Source organism: Mus caroli, unplaced genomic scaffold, assembly GCF_978045245.1.
Source record: "Mus caroli unplaced genomic scaffold, Mus_caroli_1 scaffold_14, whole genome shotgun sequence".
NCBI classification, from domain to species: domain Eukaryota; kingdom Metazoa; phylum Chordata; class Mammalia; order Rodentia; family Muridae; genus Mus; species Mus caroli.
In genome coordinates this window covers 31,044,794-31,065,030 of record NW_028227269.1, presented here as the reverse complement: position 1 = coordinate 31,065,030, position 20,237 = coordinate 31,044,794, and the positions used below count along the sequence as shown (strand labels likewise).

At 44.9% G+C, this 20,237-nt stretch overlaps 1 pseudogene; it reads left to right on the top strand.

Moving 5' to 3' along the window:
* Positions 1-18,967: 18,967 nt before the first annotated feature.
* On the top strand, positions 18,968-19,805 carry LOC110307321 (meteorin-like protein pseudogene; annotated as a pseudogene).
* Positions 19,806-20,237: the final 432 nt, after the last annotated feature.

The following is a 20,237-nucleotide window of genomic DNA, read 5'->3' as shown; positions in this document are numbered from 1 at the left end:
AATCTCAAAATAATTAAAGCCTTTAAAAAATAAACTTGCAATATATTTTAAATTTATATTTTAATCTTTAAAATGTATTATTTCTTTTAGATTTATTCTGTTTTATGTATATGAGTGTTTTGCCTAGATGAATGTATGTGTACCATGTGCATGCCTGGTGCCCTTGGAGGTCACAAGAGGGTGTCATATCCCTTGGAACTGGAGTTAATAGATGGTTGTGAACCACCATGTGGAAGCTAGGAACCAAACCCAGGCCCTCTGCAAGAGCAATAAGTGCTATTAACCACAGAGCCATCTCTCCAGGCCCATAAACTTCCAACTGCAAAGTAATAGTTGATGTACAGGAAAGTTACAAAATACAGTTCTCTATGCATTTCACCCGGGTTTCTCTAATGTTAACACCTTCTATAACCACCATACGTTTGTCATTTTTTATTTTTTTGATTAGCTGAACATGTGGCATGTCTGTAACCCAAACACTTGGGAGATGAGGTTGGAAGATCAAGAGTTCAGTGTCAGCCTGGACTACATGAGATTCTACCTCAAAAAAATTAATTAAAAATAAATTTAATGTTAGCATATTACTGTTGATTAAACTACAGAAATAGCCAAACTCCATCAGTAATCCACTAATACTCTTTTACTGCTCTATAGCCCAACCCAGAAAACCACATTTAGTCTTACTAGATCGTTAAAATATGTTCAGTAGTGTTGGGAAGCAAAGAAGTCCTTCTTTTCCATCCTGTTGCAAACAGAGCCGAGTGCAGCAGAAGAGCAGTACATGGCAGATACCTTGGCCCCAGCTGACCTTGATGGAAGTGCTGAGCTCTCTGCCTCACTTCCCAGCACCTGCCCTTCTTGGACCCCTGTGTCTTGATTCCAGTTTTGTAATTACAATCTGTTTCTACGCATGACACAGTTTGACATGTGCTTTCATATCCTTGCCTCCTCCTGCCCCTCCCCCAATCTCTGTATAATCTTTATGAATAATAGAGAGTCCTTTAAATTTCTGTGGTCCTGTTGAACAATTCAGTGGTTAAACTCTGCCTCTAAACCGTGGCCTGCAGTGGGAGGCTTAGAGGTTTTCATATCCCCATTTGTAGGTGGCAGAAAGAAAATGAGAGCTGTAGTAAGATTTGAACTTCATAATTAGACCATTTAAAAGAGCTTGTGACAGGGTTGCTGGTGGGACGACACCCTGAGAACCGAAGCTTGATCTCTGGAACCCAAGTAGAGGAAGAAGAAAGTGAGCTCCTGTAGAGTATGTGTGGCCTCCACACATGAGGCGTGGCACTTGAGACCCTAAAATAATAATAGTAGTAATAATAATAAAGAGTTCCTGGTACTATGAGAAGAACTGAATAAATGTATCCTTTTCCTGTCACTGTGTCCCAGAAAGAGTAGCTGCATCAACCTACAAGTTAGATAGCCAAAAAAGCAACAAAGACTTAGTGTTAGAACAATAACAACAACAACAAAAAAAACTAAGAAGATCACACTTTATTGAACAGAGAGAGTTGTAAGGAGGACTCTTCTATTGATAAATATAAAATTTGAGACAGAATTTTAGAAAGCAAAGAAAATAATATTTTTATAACTGAACATCACACAGAGCAAAATTATTGTAATGTTTTTCTGTATGGATCTAGTTTTCTTTAATCTCTTTGAAATGAAAGTGAGCATAGTTCTCAGCACCTTTCAAGCCCGGATTTCACTGCAGCAATAAGTAAGTAGGGGAAATGTTCTAATTTGTAGGTGTTTGTCGGGAGCCATCTAGGATAGCAGGTAGCCTTCCTGGAGATGGCCCGCTATTTTTGCATGGTCTGTGATTGGTGAGTTCTATGAGGCAAGGTCCCAAAGAGACTTCATCTCAGGATTGCTTCTTGCATCTGATAATGCCTTTCCTGTCATCATCAAATTAATATAATAATTCCTGGCCATTAGCCCATCCTACTGAGCAGATTTCCTGCAGATCAACATCAAGATGAACTTCCATGAATTAATGCTGTTTAGATGAATTAATGATTTTATAGAATCCCTGATTTAATTCAAATAATCTTAGGAAGAAAAGTTTTAAGAGATGGTTTTAGTTGCTTTCTAGGAAGCGGTGACAAAGTTAGAGCCAAGAGTAGAATGTGCCCACTCCTCATAAAGTAAAGGCTGCATAATAAGAAATACAATTTCACTAAACAGAGAAATGGGTTTGGGACAAATTTTGTGTTCCGGGGAAAACATTCAGGTCCAAGGATGAAGCCACAGGTGTGCGCTATGATAAGACAAGGCCATGAAGAACTGTTGCTTTGAACTTAGAACGAGTTTATGGGATGAAACGCTGCTTTGAACTTGTTATTGATATCTTTCTGTTACTCCCCTTTTATGTAACATTTTATCTATGAGGCAATTCATTCTTACATAGAAAACTTTTTGTATTAAGGATATAAAAGGCTGAAAGCAATAAAGAGAGGTGGTGCAGCCATTTTCCACTTCGTCCGGTGTGTCTGTGTCTGTGAATGACAGCCTTGCCTTTTCCCTCTGGTTCAGAAAGAGTTCACGAGCTCCCTGGCCAGTGAGAAACTTCTGGCTGACTCTCCAGAAAAAAAAGGAGCACTAGCAATAAGTCCTCTACTGAGTCCCCTGCTGCTATACAGCATATGGCAATTGCCAGAGAATCCTATAGCAATTTTATAAAGAGTTTTATAAGAGTTAAGTTTTTCAGCACTTGATGAAGCACAGAACAGTTAGAGAATGAAAAGGCCAGAGATCCTCACTCTTCTGACCCACATCTACAGGCTGTGCCCCACTTCCCAGCTGGCAGGCTCTGGCAGATGTTATTATTATCATCAAAAGAGAAAGGGTTTAGTATATAAATAACTTCTGCAGTGATATAAATTGGCTTTTTTTTTTATATATAGCCAACTTATGTCACTTTTTACACTTTTTGGAGAACTTTTAGTCAAGTTTCAGGTGACCTTTGAGTTTAAAATAAGAATTATGGTCCATATCTTAAAGATCTGGAAAACAAGGCTTAAAGGAAGAAAGCTTATCTGAAAGGGATTCACAGATGAAGTGATGTAGCACTAAAGCTTGGGCAGAGATGTGTAGGGCTTCCTTAGGTAGGGGGCTAGGACAGAGCACAGTGGTTGAAGGGAGGAATGTGCTATATGGGGTCAGATTCTTCCATATGTGGAGGTGGCGATTGTAGAGGACCAGCCTACAAGTATGGACTGTAGGCTTGACAGAGATTACTTTCTGGCAAAGCTGAGTGACAGGGGGCCATCTTAGTTTGGAAGAGACACTGTATAGAACACAAACAGGGAAGATCCTGACCTGGTATTGCACAATAGCTGCTGTGTTCTACTCCTGTTGGTAAAGAGCTCTTTAGGCCCCAGTGTGGTAACAATGACCAAGAACAGACAGCCAAGATAGCAACACTAGCACAATATTGCATGCAACAGAAACACGAGGTTGAAGAGCAGGAAACCACTGGGTCCTGACTGGATTTGTCATGGGTGCACGCTCCCTCAGGACAGTACTATTTCATTTCTTCTTCTTCTTTTTTTTTTTTCTTTTTTCTGCTTACTTTGCACCAATTTTGTTCCTGTCAGTCAACACTAGCTGAGTATTTGTGATAATAAACCAGGATTTGTGACTGAAGACAAACCATCCTCAGGGGTGGTGCATTTGGCAGGCTACCTGCCCGGGTAAGCAGCATCAATATGAACATTGTACAAACCAGTTTTGAACAATTTGTCTCAGAAGTCATTATTCAGAGGACTTGCACATTTTATTGTCTCTAGAAAGCAGAGCCCCCCAAGGCCTCTAGAGCTTTCAAGTTTAGCATTGTATTATATAGAAGACTTTCTCTTGATAGTAGGAGAGCGCAGCGTGAAGCAGTTCTGTGAGAGTGGTCTGTGTCTCCTGTTTACCATCTCACAGAGAACTGGGTTCCTGCCAAGGAGAACTTGGACTGTGATAGATTTTCCAGGACAATGAACAGGGTGGTCAAAGTGCTTTGTTTTAAGCCTACCAGACCGGAAGGCCTGCAGAGCTGAACTTCCTCTGTCTACAGAGAGAGAGCTGTAGAAATGCTGGTTAGCCCACCCTCCTGATCCTGGCTTTCTGGAATCGCCATGATCTTCTGAGTGGTATCACAGCATTTACTAGGAACAGACCACCAAAAGTGATCCCTTCCCATGCTGGCTTCTTTAGACACAAAAGTCTATCATCTCAGCAACAGCAGCAACAACAGAATCATCTTGGGATGTGTGAAGAGGGGAATATAGAAATTACAGAGTGGAATCAAGCTGGAAAATACAAATGCCAACAACACAGAGTACATCGAAAGCTTTAGGAAGAAGAAAGTGTACTTTGCATGCTAGCTGGCTTCTAGAATGTTAATTATAAATGCAGTGGGTCTAATTACTAGTGTACTGTAGGAGATGGTCTTATAAAGGATCCCTCAGGGGAACCTGCTCTGATCATTTGTTCTGTTTCATAGCTGTGTGTCTTTTACACTTCGACTTTTTGCTTTGTTTTGTAGTGTTCAGTGATAACCCAGGGCTGCCTCCATGCTAGGCAAGTTCTCTCCACCTGCAGCTCACAGTTTTGAGGCAGAGTTCCAGTATGTAGCCTAGCCTGGCCTCAAACTCACGATCCTTCTGTTTTAGTTTGCCAGTTTGCAGAGTACTGTGACCACAGGCATTTGACACAGCATTTGACAGTCCCCTTACCCACAACTCTTTAAAGCGATAATCATTTGTAATTTTCTTATAAACGAAATAAGTTGGTCTTTACTCTCAAGCAGTTTGCTTGGTTTGTGTTATTTTCCTTGGAAGGACGCAAAGGTTTGCGTTCTCTGTATTTAAGACACTCTGGGTTATTATTTCTCTTCCCTGTTGTTTTTAATCTCCTAACATGACCTCGACTTTATGATCAAGACAGGTAAGCATCTTTATGATGTGGCCTGGAAGAATGAGGAGAGGTTAGAGCACCCTGTCGCCTACCTGTGGAAATTTACCTGTCTATCCATCATCTAATTATCATACTATATTGTCATTTAAACCCTGAAATGTCATCATAGGCTAGCAGCTCCATGTTTTAAAATGCAAACACCCTGAAGGATTATTCCATTAAATGGTCTACTACAGAATGACACTTGTCTTAGTCAGGATTTCTATTCCTGCACAAACATCATGACCAAGAAGCAAGTTGGGGAGGAAAGGGTTTATTTGGCTTACACTTCCATACTGCTGTTTATCACCAAGGAAGTCAGGACTGGAACTCAAACAGGTCAAGAAGCAGGAGCTGATACAGAGGCCATGGAGGGATGTTCTTTACTGGCTGGCTTCCCCTGGCTTGCTCAGCCTGCTCTCTTATAGAACCAAGACTACCAGCCCAGAGATGGTCCCACCCACAAGGGGCCTTTCCCCCTTGATCACTAATGGAGAAAATGCCTTACAGTTGTATCTCATGGAGGCATTTCCTCAACTGAAGCTCCTTTCTCTGTGATAACTCCAGCTGTGTCAAGTTGACACAAAACTAGCCAGTACAATTGACCCCTTGTCAACTTGACACACAAACACATCACTAGTAAGCCTCAACCCTTACATTCTTATTCATCCCCAAGGTCTAAATAACTTTAAATGTCCCACAGTCTTTACATATTCTTAAAATTTCAATTCTTTAAAATATCCATCTCTTTTAAAATCCAAAGTCTTTTTTACAATTAAAAGTCTCTTAATTGTGGGCTCCACTAAAATAGTTTCTTCCTTCAAGAGGAAAAATATCAGGGTACAGTCACAATCAAAAGCAAAACTCAGTCTCCAACCATACAATGTCTGGGATCCAACTCACAATCTTCTGGGCTCCTCCAAGGGCTTGGGTCACTTCTCCAACCATGCCCTTTGTAGCACACATGTCGTCCTCTTGGCTCCAGATGCCTGTACTCCACTGCTGCTGCTGCTCTTGGTGGTCATCTCATGGTACTGGCATCTCTAAAACACTGCATGACCCCTTCAGTCCTGGGCCTTCAATTGCAACTGAGGCTGCACCTTCACCAATGGTCTTCCATGGCCTCTCACAGTGCCAAGCCTCAGCTGCTCTGCGTGACCCCTTCATGCCTTCAAAACCAGTACCACCTGGGTGACCCTTACACATTACCAAGTCCCACTGCAGCAGAATTACAACCTTGGCTATCTCTGGAACACAGCCTCTTTGTGCTTTCAAAAAACACTTCCCAGAAGATATCACCTCAACGATGCTGGTCTCTTCTTAATCACCGCTAATTTCTTAGCTCCAGCTAACCAGCATCAATAGTCCCAGTAATGCAAAGTTTTTGCTTTAATAGTTCTGGTATCTTGTTAATCACAGCTGATTCTTCAGCCCCAGCTAACCAGAACTACAGAATCTTCACAATCAAAACAGCAATGGCCCTGAAGAGAGTCTTTAATTTTCCCTCTGAAATTTCACAAGCCAGACCTCCATCTTCTGCACTGTTCTCAACATTATCTTCCAAGCTCCTACACAACAACTGATAGAGCTCTTAACAACGAATGGATCTTCAAGTCCAAAGTTCCAAAGTCCTTCCACAGTCCTCCCCAAAACATGGTCAGGTTGTCACAGGAATACCCCACTATGTTGGTACCAATTTGTCTTAGGGTTTCTATTCCTGCACAAACATCATGACCAAGAAGCAAGTTGGGGAGGAAAGGGTTTATTCGGCTTACACTTCCATGCTGCTGTTCATCACCAAAGGAAGTCAGGACTGAAACTCAGACAGGTCAGAAAGCAGGAGCTGATGCAGAGGCCATGGAGAGATGTTCTTTATTGGATTGCCTCCCCTGGCTTGCTCAGCCTGCTCTCTTATAGAACCAAGACTACCAGCCCAGGGATGGTCCCACCCACAAGGGGCCTTTCCCCCTTGATCACTAATTGAGAAAATGCCTTACAGTTGTATCTCATGGAGGCATTTCCTCAACTGAAGCTCCTTTCTCTGTGATAGCTCCAGCTGTGTCAAGTTGACACAAAACTAGCCAGTACAACACTTTAACAGGAAATCATCTGATTTTCTTTTTCTGGCAGTGAGACTAATGGAAGTTTTCATGTGAGTGTACAAAGAGATGATCTTGGAGTCTGGGATACAGTCCAGGGAAGGTAGGTTTCACTACAAGACAAAGTTTGGGCTGCCATGGAGTGACCTGAGAGCTACTGAATGCCTACAAGTGTGGTAGACAGTCTGCTGGGTGCTGAGGGAGAGGGAAGCAACACAACCACGGTAAACTGCACAGGGAGCCAAAGTGATTGTTGACCACCTGCAAAGGGAGACTGGATGCCCCATACCTTCCTAATTACTGGCTTTTGGAGGCAGGGTCTATGTGTAGCCCTGGCTGTTCTATTAGAGCTCTCTCTGTAGACCAGGCAGCCCTCAAACTCAGATCATCCTGAGTGCTGAGATTAAAAGCATGCACCACCACCACCTGGCCTTTGTAACATTTAGCCAACCATTCCTGTACACCAGGCACCTTGATAAGCCCTGATTATACAAGAAGAAGCACAATATTGTCCTTGTTCTACAAGAGTTTACATCCTTTAGGATGTAAGAGAAGGCCAATAATAACAGTAAAAGAGAGTCATTGTCAAGTAGTGGGAGACACAAGGGAGAACAGAGAACACAGTATTTTCTGCTTTCTGATCTATAATTTAATTGCCCCTAAAAATCTGTGGTGAAACAGATGAATTAGCAAGGGCTGCAGACTTCACAACTTACATGGTAGAATTCTATTGACTGGGGAGATTCTCAGAATAACGCTGTGAGTCTCTCAGGCCTTTGAAATTCTTCAGATTCCGCATCCTCCACACGGAACCTCTGGCTGTGTGGTTTGACCTGGAGACCTAGCTTCTTTCTGTCTGTCATCCTCGGCCCAGCGCCGTGTCTATGCTTCTGCTGCAGTTTCCCAGCATTTCAGTATCAAGAACTCTAGGTCAAAGGAAGAGAAGAGAGAGAAAAGTAGTTGGTTTTGGAGTAGCTAGCGACTAGGAGAGAGAAGAAGGGATATGACCAGGCCCTGGGGAAAAAATTAACCAGAAAACTGTTTAGAAAGCTTCAGCAGCTGGTGATCAGTAACTCAAACGAGAACAGTCCAGAATGACTCCCGAAGTAAGAGTGACGAGTTGTCATCTGCGTCTTCAGGGTCAGTGGCTGGGCTATGGAGACACAACCACCACTTGTCTTGAATATGCTAATTAGTAATTTGGAAGAGCATAAGAAGGCAGTTATTTGGTGTGGCCACACTGAGAAGAGGAATGGGGTACACTGAGACGTTCCCCAAACATTTACTTGATCTCCAGTCTTTATCTAAGGCTTAGATTTAAATGAGAGCAAGAGCTATGCTAACTAAGTGGCTCTGGTCACAGTGTGGTTCCTCCCATTACTCATGCCTCTTTGATTGCTTCTGTCCTGGTGCCACCTGATTCATTATCAGATCTATCTAAAATCTTATGTGGAGAGACAAGTTTGTCCTCTGGCTGGTACAAGGGCTTCAGTCCACTATAAGTTTCCTGGGAAATGTTTAGTTCTTTGGAGTCTTGATAGCATGAATGTGTCTCTTTAAAATCATTCTCTCTGCCAGGATGGCTACAGTGTGGGAACCCTGAATGCAAAATTGCAACCTGTGTCCTTAAGGTGTGATTCTACTTAGTGTTAAGGACCAGTGACATGTCTGTGATAGGCTAAGAGCACAGTCCCAGACATTCCTTTATGAAAGCATATGCTTAACTAAACCTTACAAGGCAAAGTCAGGTAGATATCCTATCATCTTTTTGCTTGTTTTACTGGATTTTGGGTCCAATTATTGGGTATTTGTCTCCCTATATAGCCCAGGATGACCTTGAATTCAGGATCTTTTTGTCTTAGAGTCCCTTGCATTAGGATTACAGGCAAATAAAAGCACACTTGGTTTTGTGTGTGTGTGTGTATATATATATATATATATATATATATATATATGCAAGGATAATTATACCAGCATTAATAGAACATGGAGGATCAATATAAAGTAGGTTTTGGATTATTCTCACCTACCTACTAGTGAAAATGGGACATAAAAGAAGATTAAACTGTATTCTCCTGTCTTTTAGTAGCTCAGTTTTTATGTGTGTTCAGCATCCCTTTGAGGGCAACATATTCCCTTCTTTCACATCCCAAAGTGTTCCTACTCATGTGATCTGGCTTAGGTTTGAGTATGTGGTCTAGGCTCAGTTAATCTGCATATTTTATTTCACTAGGAGCAGTGACTGGTTTATGGAAGAACATAAAATACGAGTTGAGCCTGCAGAAATATTTGGGTATTTTATCAGCTCTTCAGAAAAGTACCCTTTTCTGTGGGTTCCTATCTAATTCCCTAGAGGTCCAAAGCAGCTAGAAACCATCTTGCTACTTGTAAGAGAGAACCAGTCAGCTTAGTGAGGACTATGGTGCCTGAAGAAGCTACCTCCTGTAGCCAGGCAGGACTTACAGTGGAGGGAGAGAGGGCCACCCCACCCACAAAACCTTTAACCCAAAATTTATCCTGCCTACAAGAAATTCATGGATAAAGATGGAACAGAGATTGAAGAAATGGTCAACCAATAACTGGCCCAACTTGAGACCCATCCCATGGGAGAGAGCCCATCCATGACACTATTAATGCTACTCTGCTATGCTTGCTGATAGGAGCCTACCTAGTATAGCTGTCTTCTGAGAGGCTTCATCCACAGCTGATGGAAACAGATGCAGAAACCTGTAGCCAAACAATGGCAGAGCTTGGGGAGTCTTGTAGAAGAATGGGAGGAAGAAATGAGGGAGCCAGAGGGGTCAAGGCCACCACAAGAAGACCTACAGAGTCAACTGACTTATGCCCATGGAGACTCTCAAAGACTGAGAGTACACAGGGGCTGGACCTAGGCCCCTTACACATATGTAGCAGATGTGCAGCTTGTTCTTCATGTGGGTCCCCTAACAATTGGAGTGAGAGCTGCCTCTCACTTTGTTGTGGGCCTTTGGATCTTGTTCCCATAACTGGGCTGCCTTGTCTGGCCTTAGTAGGAGAGGGTGTATTTAGTCCTGCTGGAACCTGATGTACCAGGATGGGTGGTGGGTACCTATTGGTGGCCTCCCCTTCTCTAAAGAGAAGAGGAGGGGGAAATAGAGGGACAGGGTGTAAATGGGACAGGGAGGAGAGGAGGAAGGGGAGCTCTGATTAGGATGTAAAGTGAGTAAAGAAATTAATGGAGAGAGAGAGAGAGAGAGAGAGAGAGAGAGAGAGAGAGAGAGAGAGAGAGCGCCAGAGTGCCTGCTTGGAGATAAAGCCGAGTAGAGGCAGGCAATACTAGAAAGGATGAGGTAACTGAGGAAAGGCCCTGCAGACACTTCTAGCCGTTGTAAGAGACCTCTATGTGGATGAAACAGGGTAGAAGGATGGGGGGTACCAGCCTTTGAAGAAGCGAATATGCCTGTGCCTCACCAAAGAATGAGTTGCCCTTGTCAGGAGAGGCTGAGCTTTCTCAGGATATTTGCAGTGATGGGATGGTGCCAGCAAAGACCACACTGGGACCTGAATTCATGTCCCTGAGTAAGCTCAAGATTGCCATATGCATTTCCATCTCTCTGAAGCCTGCTTGTGTTTTCTGATGTTAGCCTGAATCGCCTACTTCACCTGGAGGAAGACATTTTTAAAAATTAGGAATCAGGACTGGAGAGATGGGTCAGTGGTTATGAGTCTTTGCTGTTCTTGCAGAGGATCTGGGTCCAGTTCCCAGCATCCACATGGTGACTCATCTGTAACCCAATGTGTGTGGTACATATACATGGTATGCAGGCAAAACACTGACACAGGTCCCCAGGCTTTAGCAGAACTAACACCATGTTAGAGGCACCATTCTGACCTTAAAGCCCAGGCCCAGTGCCTGCAAAAACAGGAACAGAAGCCTAATCCATCAAAGACATAGTCTCCTAGAGCTGAGCGTTCATTTACACGTAACCCATCCCAACCCAAGGATGGGAAGGATAGGCCTAAGGGAAAGTTACAGGTATGGAAATGGAGAGGTAGAAAATAATGGCTACAGCTAAACCAGCCATGATACAAAAATCCAAAGACAGAGAATGCCCATGAACAGGAGAAAGGATACAGAGAAAGGATACATTGTGACACATTTTTACAACTGAGTATTACAAGGCAGTAAAAAGAAATGAATTGTGCTAACTCACAAAAGTGTGGCTGAACGTAGCAATTAAGCAATAAACAGTAAATGCAAAAATAAGTATCTCAAATTTATACATAGATTTTATAGATTTAAAACAACCAATATAAAAATATATTATAAAAATGCATATGAGTATAATACAATATATTTTTTAAAGTAAAGGAATTCTGAATGGTTTCTTTGGGTGGGGAATAAGATGTAGAGGTCAGATGTAGCCAAATGGAGGGTATGTCAAGAATATAGCTTTTGTTCTGTAGGCTAGGCTCATAGGCACTCAGAAAATATTAAGAATAAATATGTAAAATCCTAGGCCCAAGCATAAACAGCTTGGATTCTGGGGGAAACTGAGGCTGATGCTTCACTGGGACTGAAAACTCAGAGCAGAGGCAGTTAAGGGCAAGGAGGTGAGGTGGGAGGCAGAGAGCATTGTCCAGGGTGGCTTACCTCACAGACAGCACGGGAGAGATAGGGCTGAGAAGTGGGCAGTGTCAGCCTGGCCACGGGACACTCTTCAGGCCGTTTTGAGAGTCCTTGGGAAAGGAGGGAAATTGTCAGGCTGAGTCTCTAACAGGAAGGCAAAGTCCCATTGGAGCCACTTCTGGGTGCTTGTCAGCTTGCTCTGAATGGCAGTTGAGGATCCAAAGTTTGTGTTGTGTTTCTGCTGAGTCTGGAAATGGTGGAAGATGGTAGGACTGCATATCCTGCATCTTACTGTGATTGCCCAGCTACAGCAAGGGGAAAGTCCTGGCTTTCCCAGCTGGGTTTAGTTCATACTGTGGCAGCAACTGAGCCAGCACTGAGCAGAATATCCCAAGCCAGAGTAGCATCGGGGACAGGAGTTGGGGCAGCAGAGCCAGGTTTAAATTCCAGTGTGAACTCAGAAAAGTTCCTTAATTTCTCTCATGATTCATATAGTTTGTGGAAATAGCAGTAACTACATTTAAAACGTTGTTTGGGGAGCTAGGAAAGAGAGAATCACATAAAACAACCAGCAAATCTTAGGTACCTACTAAGTGCTGGAAGAAAACCTTTTACTCCCACTCCATTCTCCTCCCTGTCACAGTGATTGTAAGACATTGTTGGAGAGTGGGGTGAGCAGGGCCTCACTCACTCCATCTTCTTTTCATTCCTTCACCCACTTTTCCTCACCCCGAGTGCCCCAGGAAACTGACCTCATACTACAGGACAAAGGAAAGAGAGATGCATTTTCTCCCTTCCCACCAGCAGGCTGTTGTCTCTGCTGGTGGGATGAATGACATTTCCAGCTGAAGCCAGGCACTTTAAGCCGGCAGGTGATTTAGCTCTTCAAATACCTATCAAATATTTATTCTGCATTGGGGCAGAGCTCACCCAGCAGGACAGAGGTACCTTTGCCCTTATGTTAAATGTAAGGCCGTGATGGCAGGCTTCCAATTTGTTGCAAAGATGTGTTTGCTCCCTTAAGACTTGCTATCGGGGCCACCTGTTCGCATGGTCATTCCTTTATGTGTCTAGCGTGCCACAGAGGGAGGCCAGGTCAGCCAGACACCTTGGTAGCTCCTGGGATTTACTTTAACTCAGAATTGCTTCTCTTTGTTGGTTGGTTAGGAATATCCATTTCAAGGACCAAGGAATGGCCCCTTAGGTAAAGGATCCCAGAAAAGGGCCAGGCAAGGTGATGTGCACCTGTAACTCCAGCACTGCTCGGCAGGGGCAAAAGGATTCAGGAGGCATGCCAGATGGCCAGTCTAGCTGAAATGGTAAGTCTTGAGCCTTGTCTCAAAAAGGCAGGTGGGGAGGGTAACTTTCTGTTACACAGGAAAGGTAACTTGATGTCAAACTCTGGCCTCCACAGGTGTGCTCATGAGTTAGCTCTGGGGTCAGTCTTGAATCCCAGGAAACATATGCCTATGTTCATTTCCCAGTTTGCCTGTCTTATCTGGCTGTGTGCCCTATCTTTACAATGTCAGCATTGGTTCTTAAGATTAGATACTCTCACACTGCTATGGTGCTGAGACGTGTGGTAGAGTGTACTGGAGTTTCATGTTTTATAGACTTTGATTAGCATTGGCAATTTTCTTTTCTTGTTCTTATTTGGCTTTTTAATGTAGGGGTAAATTGAAGCTAGGTACCAGCCACTGCCAGAGCCAAACCCTCAGAAGTTCTCCTTATGTCAAATGGCTTTTTAGACTCATGTGGAGGTTAGAACATCCCCACTTCGAGCTTGCCTTTCCCCCTTTGAGCTAATCCCATGACCTTAAGATGCAGAAAATTCTGGAAGGGTGGCACACTCCTTATATTCTGTTCTCCTGCTCCTGGCTCACTTCCCATGTCCAAAGATACTGGAAGCCTTGATTATTTTCCAAGTGGGAGGAATTCAGAAGAACAAGAAGTGATTTAAAGATTTTTGTACCACTGTGCTCTTAAAATTACCTTTCCCTGTACACACACACACAGAGAGAGAGAGAGAGAGAGAGAGAGAGAGAGAGAGAGAGAGAGACAGAGAGACAGAGACAGAGAGGCAGAGAGACAGAGACAGAGACAGAGACAGAGACAGAGACAGAGACAGAGATGATGTGACTTAGCTAAGTTCACACACAGAGAGGAAATGGTCTATGGAATTCTGCTGCTCTACAGTTCACATCATTCCTGAAGAGGTGCCATTTGCCTGCCACGCTCCTCATGCCCTTACAAACAACAATGCTGACAGCAACCAATAACATAAGAGTCACAAGATGCCAGGCATACACCCAGTTCTCCCACCAATCATTTAATGATTCAGACTTTATAACAAACATCATCTATGGTTGAGTAAACTGAGTTTCAGATTTGGTAGGTTTCAGAGAGGTTAAGCATACATACTGTTTAAGGTTTGCATAGGCAATATTCGAACCTACCACTAGTTGGTCCCTGTATGTGAACATACCTATCTCTATGACCTTTCAGGCCCCTTGGTGTCTCTTCCAAGGGTTTAACTCCCCCCCCCCCAATGGGAGATTCGAGCAGTAGAAGCATACAGAGTGATCTCAAAAAACATGGGCATCACGTGGGTGGTTGTGGCACACACCTTTGATCCCATCACTCGGGAGGCAGGGCCAGCCTGGTCTACAGAGAGAGCTCTAAGACTACCAGGACTACACAGAAAAACCCTGTCTCAAAAAAAAAGGTCCACACTAAATAAAGTTGTGTGTTGTGTGTTTCCCCCTCTTTGTTCACCTGTTTTTTGTTATAAGGACCACAAGCCTTGAACCTAGGGAGAATGAGAAAACAAAACAAAACAACCTAATTTTCTTCTGCCATAAACTCTGCATTAGTCAGAAGGGACATGTTGAGGATTGGTCTTTTGTTATATATCATAATGCCAATTATTGGTCCCCAAGATCTGGTTGCCTCGGGGATGAGGCAATATGTAACCTTGTTCCTTAATTTGAAACTATTGGTTAAACAAAGATACCTACAGGCTATGGTTGGGCAGAAGAGAGGCAGTGGGGCTTCGGTTCCGGGTGTTGGTGTCTGAGATGAGGACAAAGAGGAGAAGAGAGTGGAGAGAGAGGAAGATACCATGTGGTAAGGGATCGTGAGAACTGGCCATGAGGGTTGGCCAGCTAGAGTAAGAGCGGCCCAGGAGGAACACGGCAAGTCAGATCTTGGGATTATTGATAGGGAAGCAGATATTAATAGCTTAGAGGATAGATATCTGCCTAGCTCTGGTGCTGATTAAGGCTTATAAATATAAACATTCTGTGTCTTTTATCTTGTAACTGAATGATCAAAAGCCAGAGTTAGAGCCCCCTGATTGAGATTAAAGATTTACTACAACAGGGACATAGAGCCTAAAGGGAAAAAAAAACAAGCAAAACCCAAAGACATGAAGATATCAGAGTCTGTATCCTAAATGCCCTCCAAAGACTGGTGTGTTAAGGCCTGCCATCCCCCTGGGTGGGGGACAAGGAGGAGTGGAAACTTTAGGAGGTTGCACCTACAGGTGTCTTTGAGGCCTTGAGGGATATCCTTAGAGGGGATGATGGAATTGCAGACCCTTCATCTCCCCTCTTTCTTGCTGGTCAGGAAGTGAGTGGCTTGGCTCTGCCACGTCCTCCCTGTAGTGTGCTGCTTTACCTCAGATTTAAGCAATGGAGCCAAACATGGCCTGAGTACTGTGAGCCAGAGCAGCCCTCTCCTTTTCAAGCATCTGTTAGTGATTGGGAAAAAAGATGGTGAACACTGTATGCCTTACTAGTAGTGACTCAGAGAGAGACAGCTCAGTATCTTCATATGCTTAGATTATTGAAGCCTTCCTTCTTTGAATGCTGCAGTCTGTACTAACCATGGCAGCCCAGTTCAGAACTGGTGAGTCCCTCTGGATGCTTACCAAAGCTCCTGCACTAAGTGAAACCTAAAAGATCTAAGTTTGAGGGAAAGGCCTACAGTATAATGGTGATTTGAATAGGAATGGCCCCATAGGCTCATAGATTTGGATGCTTGGTCACCAGGCACTTTTTGGGGGTGTGACTTTCTTGGCATAGGTGTGGCCTTGTTGGAGGAAGTGTGTCATTAGGGGTGGGCTTTGAGGTTTTAGATGCTCAAGCCAGACCCAGTGTCTCTTTACCCTCCTGCTGCCTGTGGATCCAGACGCAGAACTAACTCTCTGCTCCTTCTCCAGCAGCACGTCTGCCTGCACATTATGATGCTTCCCACCATGATGACAATGGACTAAAACCTCTGAAACTGTAAGCCAGACCCAGTTAAATGTTTTCCTTTATAAGCTTGCTGTGATCGCTGTGTCTCTTCATAGCAATAGACACCCTAAGACAAAGTACATGTATGTACATTGTGTACATACATAAGCAGTACATAGTACTGCTTAGGGTTTTTGCCTCCACTAAAAGCAATAAAAATAAGCTAGGTGGTGGTGGTGCACACCTTTAATCCCAGCACTTGGGAGGCAGAGGCAGATGTATATCTGAGTTTGAGGTCATCTTGGTCTATAGAGCAAGTTCTAAGACAGCCAGGGCTACACAGAGAACTCCTGTCTTGAAAAGCAAACAAAAACAAAAACCACTCCAACCAACCAAATAAACGAAAGCAATTTTTAAAAAAGCAAAAAAAAAAAAAAAAGCCATCTTTGAAAGATAATTACAACTACAAGCCCTAGCAGGCCCTGCTCCGCCAGGCTGTCCTTCCAGCACCCCTCCCCATGGCTCCCAGTCTTAATGCCCAAGCAGCTTGGTTCAAGCTGTAGCAACAGTTGACACTAGTCAAAGGCATCTACTGAAAGGGTAGGAGAAGATGGCTGTGCTGAACTGCACCAACTATAATACTGAGTCACCAGCAGCCCCAGAGGAGGGGAAGACCTCCAGGGGCCTGCAGAGCTCCCACATAGCCCTTGAGCCTCTGGGGGTCTGTGGAGTTCCCACATAGCCCCTGAGCCTCATGACTTTGGTCGCTCTTTATTTCTGCCACCAAGAAAGGAGATTCACTCAGAGGATGAAAGGAACACCTCACCTTGTGGTAGCCCAGTTTGTAACAAAATAGGGGTTTTGGGACCCAGCTCCCAGGGGTCTGTCTGTGGAGATGGTGCTGGTCCTTAGACAGCCATCAAAGCACAGGTGGCACTGCTGGCCCTACTTGGAGCTGAGCTGTGCTTAGAAGCAGCAACGACATGAGGGGCAGAGCCAGAGAGCCTCCCAGGCCCAGGAGGAGATGTTCGACAAAGGTCAGCCCTGTCACCCTATAGCAAGCACCCAGTTCCTCATGAACGGCTGTGACCTGGAAGAGCCTAGCCTATACGTGCTCCATGGATGCTCACCCAGGCGCCAGTGGAGAGAATGGAGCAGGGGACGGCGATGGGCACGGGAGTTTCAGGAAAGAGATTTCTCTGTGGCTTATGAGCAGTTACCATACTGAGAGTCTTCAAGGCCACAGCAAGCAGGAGCTGGTGAGCTGTCACAGGCTGAGACTCCCAGAAGCCGCAGGAAGCTGCAGCAGGCAATCATGTCAACAGGTGGAGGAGCAGGCTGCTGAGGAGGAGAGGCTCAGACTGGAAACCAGTGACAGGGAACCAAGAGAGCAGCTGTGACCAGGAAAAGCCAGCCACAGAAGCCACCCCAGGTCTAAGGATTTTTCTTTTTAAATAAAATATATACTTTAATTTTAAAAATAGTTTTTGACCTTTTTATTTTTTGAAAATGAAGTAGCTTTCATAGGTATTTTGGAAGAGGCTGGGCAAAAAACAGAACCTGAAATGACTTGAGTCATTTCTCTAGAGACTCATGATGCTGTTTAACGCAGCCTGGCTCAGGTGGACAAGATCTGTAAAGTTAATGTAACTTTGCTTCTGTAAAAAACTATTGCCCACATCCCACAGTCTATGTCACCACCTCCAGCACCTGTGCTCTTCTCTAGTCTTCAAAGGAGCACGGAGCAGCTGGAAAGCACCTTAAAGCAGCCCTCCCTCCCTCCTCCCTCCCCAGCCTGCAGGGGGAGCCCAGGTGCACCTGCAGCCCTCTGAGAACTCGCTCAGAGGCACTGCCTTCCTTCCTTCCACACAGACAGTAAACTTCTATGGAGAAGGGTCTGTGTGGATGGGCTACTGATATACTCTGGATGCCAAACCCTTTGTATTTGTGACAGTAGCTGGAGGTCTGTGGATTCTCTTTGAAAGATAATATATTTAAAAAATTTTTTAATATGAAAACATATTGTTTTATTTTTAACAAAAGACCTAATTTGAGGTAAGTATGCCTCAAATGATTACCAGTGCTTATGTCTACAGCAAATTTAATGCTTCACCCAGTTGGATGTGATGGCACATGCCCATGTTCCCCACACTCAGGAGGCTGGCTGAAAATAGTACTACTGTATTGTGCTTTCTTGCATGGCTCTCTGAGGTGTGGCAGAGGGCAGACAGGGTAGGTGGTGCTGGTGGAGGTGGGCAGTCAGACGGAGGAGGTGCTGGCCCCCCGAACTCAGATAGTTCAGTGCCTCCTCCATCTGCCACAGCACTGGCTGTTCTGTGGCTCCTTTGTGAGGTCCTGGAGTAAATCTTTTCAGAACTTCTTGACACGTCAACCTGTTCCAGCTTGGAATTGTAGGTCCTCAACCTCCTGCAGCAGGGTGTTGGTTTTCAGTGCTAGTATCAGATGTTTTTTTTTTTTTTTTTTCTTTTCAAATTTCCTGGAGGAGGAGTTGCTGTTCTAGCTCATGAACTACCTCACTCTTCATGTCAATGGCATAGTGCAAACTCTCCAGCTCTGGCTCCTAGAGCAGACTGTGGTTCTGATGGAGTTGTGTAAGAAGGGATCCTTCCACCTTGTTCATCTTGGCTCTGATGGCCTCCCATGGTGAGGCCAGCATTGCACAGGTGTTCTGCAGTGGGACTTTGGCCTCTTGCACAGAGTATCTTTTGCTGTGTGTACAGTGTCTAAGGGACTTGCCCAGCCTCCTCATTGCCTGCCTGCCTGCCTGCCTGCCTGCCTGCCTGCCTGCCTGCCTTCCTTCCTCCCTTCCCTCCTTCCTTGTCCAGCGTCTCCAGGAATTCTGTTTGTCTCTTCCACCTTTTCCCGGCTCTTGCAGTGGCTGGATGACCTGTGCTTGTAGCCTATCCTGCTTCTCTGTGACTCTGAATCACCCTGAACTGCCCTGAGTTTCTCTGGTTGCAGCTTGGGCAGCCAGGAATGAGCTGGAACAGGCCAGCTGGCCCCACTGGGCGTGGGTGCGGGCATGCGCTGGACACTGACAGGGCTGGGGCATGCTGCCGGGCAGCACTAGTGTTGAGTACTCCGGAGATTTCTGCATCTGGAAGGGGAGTGGGCTGACCCAGGGGGCACACAATGAGAAAGTAGAACATGTGAGTCTGCTTGACTTAGCAGGCTCTGTGGAGTGGATGTACCCAACTGGGGCACTCATTGATAACCTTCAGTCCAACACCTCTCACCTGCCCAAAACCTGACTGTGTGTATATAGCCATTCAGGGATTCCACCTGGACCAGTATTGGGGAAAAAAAGACCTAGAGAACTGAGACTGTTGGTGTGGGACATCGGTGCTGAGCCTGGCCAGATGCAGTAGTTCAGTCTAGAGCAGGGTGGTCTGTTTGTAGAGGCAACACCCCAACAGGATATTCAGCAGGAGGACCACAGGCTTCTAGTTTGAGCTGTTGAGTGGGCAGAAAGGACTGGACATGCATGTGCCGTCTGCTCAACATCAGCCTTGCAGTGACATCGAGGTTGTCCTTCCATCTGCACCAGTGACTTAATCACCCGAGGCTTCATCCAGGATGTCACCCATGTGCCAGAGCAACAAGTGTTGGTCATCTGCCTGCCAGTGAGTAGGCTCCATTGGAAGGAGAAAAGAATCTTCCAGACAGCTCCTGAGGGCAGTGGCCACTGGCGGGATCACATCACTGTACTGCTGGGGTGTGGTGTATGGCCAGGGTATGGGAAAGTGCTTTTCACTGGACATGTGAACATTGTGGAGGGCACAGTTTGTATGTCCTGCATGGTTTAGTGGCTTTCAAAGGATGTATAGGAGTAGAAAGGAGAGGGGCATAAAACCTTGTCAAGATCAATATGGAGTGACTTTCAAGTGACATGGTACTTACTGTTCTCCTTCAAATGTGACAAAGTTTGTGGCCTCGGTTGCTCAAATCCCAATAGAGGCTGCAGGCCGGTGACCTGGGCCGATCCTGGTGCTGTAACTGGGAAGGTTTGTGCTCTTCTAACCCCATTAGGTTCCAGCCAAGGATGCCCTCACCCGTCGGTGAGGAAATGGTATAAAGTGGAAATTAAGGTCTCATATTTTTGTTGTAAAAAAGGAATGTCTGTAGGAAACAACAGCAAAGCAGATGAAGTCAGGCACGCTGGACTGAACCAGCTGGAGCCAATAATGAACACAAGCTGGGGTTTGAGGAGCGATCAACAGTCCTGAAACAGTTTGTTTCAGAAACAGAAGATGTCCCTGGTCTAGTGCTCTGAAAAGAATGAGGCCATTCAGGCAGCCCAGGGCTCCTCTGTGGCCCCCG